The sequence below is a fragment of the Bison bison genome, unplaced genomic scaffold, assembly GCF_000754665.1.
Source record: "Bison bison bison isolate TAMUID 2011002044 unplaced genomic scaffold, Bison_UMD1.0 scf7180017864538, whole genome shotgun sequence".
Taxonomy (NCBI): Eukaryota; Metazoa; Chordata; class Mammalia; order Artiodactyla; family Bovidae; genus Bison; species Bison bison.
In genome coordinates this window covers 8678168-8680502 of record NW_011495086.1, presented here as the reverse complement: position 1 = coordinate 8680502, position 2335 = coordinate 8678168, and positions in this window count along the sequence as shown.

Sequence of the window (2335 nt, the reverse complement as noted above, 5' to 3'; positions counted from 1 at the left end):
TATATATATATATATATATATATATATATATATATATATATAAAAGGTATATATATATATATGTTTTAATATGTGAAATAGATAATATTCTCTAAAGTTTATTCTAAAATTTTAGTACTATTCCATATTTGGATATCTTCATTTTGCATAGAATTTGGTGACAAGTGAGTATTGCCTATACTTAAATATATTAGCATAAATACGTCAAAGGAAATAATTCAACATGCATTTTAATAGTTCTTAAATCTCTAAGACTGTGTCAGCCTCTCCAGAATAGAAAATTGAAGAGGATGAATACTATAATCTGAAACACCTTTTTAAAAATTTTGGTGTTTAACATGATTGGATGTATGACTCTGAGTATGTGTCTGTGCTTAGTTGCTCAGTCATGTCTGATTGTTTGAGACCCTATGGACTCTAGCCCACTAGGCACCTCTGTCCATGAAATCTTCCAGGCAAATATACTGGAGTGGGATGCCATTTCCTACTCCAGGGATGTTCTTGGCTCAGGGATTAAAACCGAGTCTCTTGTATCTCTTGCATTGGCAGGCAGATTCTTTACCACTGAGCCGCCTGGGAAGCATATGTGACTGAACAAATTACTTAAGTGCTTATAGTATTTGTGTTTTTCTGTAAATTAAGAGATATAAATCTAATTTTTAAGCCATTTTCAGAATTGGTGATAGTTGATTTCAAGCAAGTGACAGTGTATTTGGCATAGAAGGGAATTTTTAAATTCCTAGGTCTTAAGATATTCAGAGCTTCTTTCCAAGTTTTATACCTAGGCAGCTACTAGAAGAACCTGGATAATTTTTAAAATGTTGAAAGGGTCATGACATTCCCCAGACTAATTAAATTGTAAACTTTGTAGGTAGGGAGGACCTAAGTACAGATATCTATTTAAAACTTCTTAAGTGATTATCAGTTGAAACCAGATTTGTTGTTGCTCAGTCACTAAGTCATGTGTGAGTCTTTGAGATGGCATGGACTGCAGCATGCCAGGTTTCCCTGCCCTTCATTGCCTCACTGTTGACTTAAACGCATGTCCATTGAGTTGGTGATGCCATCCAACCTTCTCATCCTCTGTCGCCCACTTCTACTCCTGCCTTCAATCTTTCCCAGCATCAGGGGCTTTTCCAATCAGTTGGCTCTTTGCAGCAGGTAGCCAAAGTATTGAAGTTCTAGTTTCAACATCATTCCTTTCAATGAATATTCAGGACTGATTTCCTTTAGGATTGACTGGTTTGATTTCCTTGCAGTCCAAGGGAGTCTCAAGAGGCTTCTGCAGCACCATAATTTGAAAGCATCAGTTCTTAGGCACTCAGCCTTTTTTATGGTCCAACTCTCATATCCATGCACGATTGCATGATTACTTGAAAAACCATAGCTTTGACTATATGGATGTTTGTTGGCGAAGTGATGTCTCTGCTTTTGAATATGCTGTGAGGTTTGTCATAACTTTTCTTCCAAGGACCAAGAATCGTGATCCCTTCACTGTCCACCATGATTTTTGAGCCCAAGAAAATAAAATCTGCCATTTTCCATTTTTATTTGAGAATCACTAATTTTAATGTTTACTAGGTTGGTACAAAAGTAATTGTGATTTTGGGCCATGGATTTTAAATCATTATGGGCATGCATGCTAAGTCTCTACAGTCATGTCTGACTCTGAGTGACCCTATGGACTATAGCCTGCCAAGCTTCTCTGCCCACGGGATTCTCCAGGCAAGAATACTGGAGTGGTTTGTAACTCAGCTTAAATATATCTTGATTAACCAAATTAGGAGCCATTACAATCAACATATTTTGCCCCCGGGGAAATAAGTTTGTTTGTTCCTGTAGCATAAAAATCTGTGCTTCAGGATTCAATAAACTCTTGGAAAGAATTTTCTTCCTCCTGCTGGTTGTGGAAGCATTTTCCTTGCAAAAAGTTTTGAGATACTTGAAGAAGTGGTAATTGGTTGACAAGATGTCAGGTGAATATGGGAGATGAGACAAAACTTCATAGCCCAATTCATTCACTTTTGAAGCATTGGTTGTGCAATGTGTGGTCGGTCAGACATTATCATGGAGAAGAACTGGGCCCTTTCTTCTGGCCAATGCTGGCTGCAGATGTTGAAGTTTTTGGTGCAGCTTATTGATTGGCTGAGCACACTTCTCAGATGTAATGGTTTCACCAGGTTTCAGAAAGTTGTAGTGGATCAGATGGGCAGCAGACCAACAAACAGTGACCATGAACATTTTCTGTGTCAAGTCTGGCTTTAGGAAGAGCTTTGGGATTTCTTCCCAGTCCAACCACTGAGCTGGTCATTGCCGATTGTTATATAAAATCCAC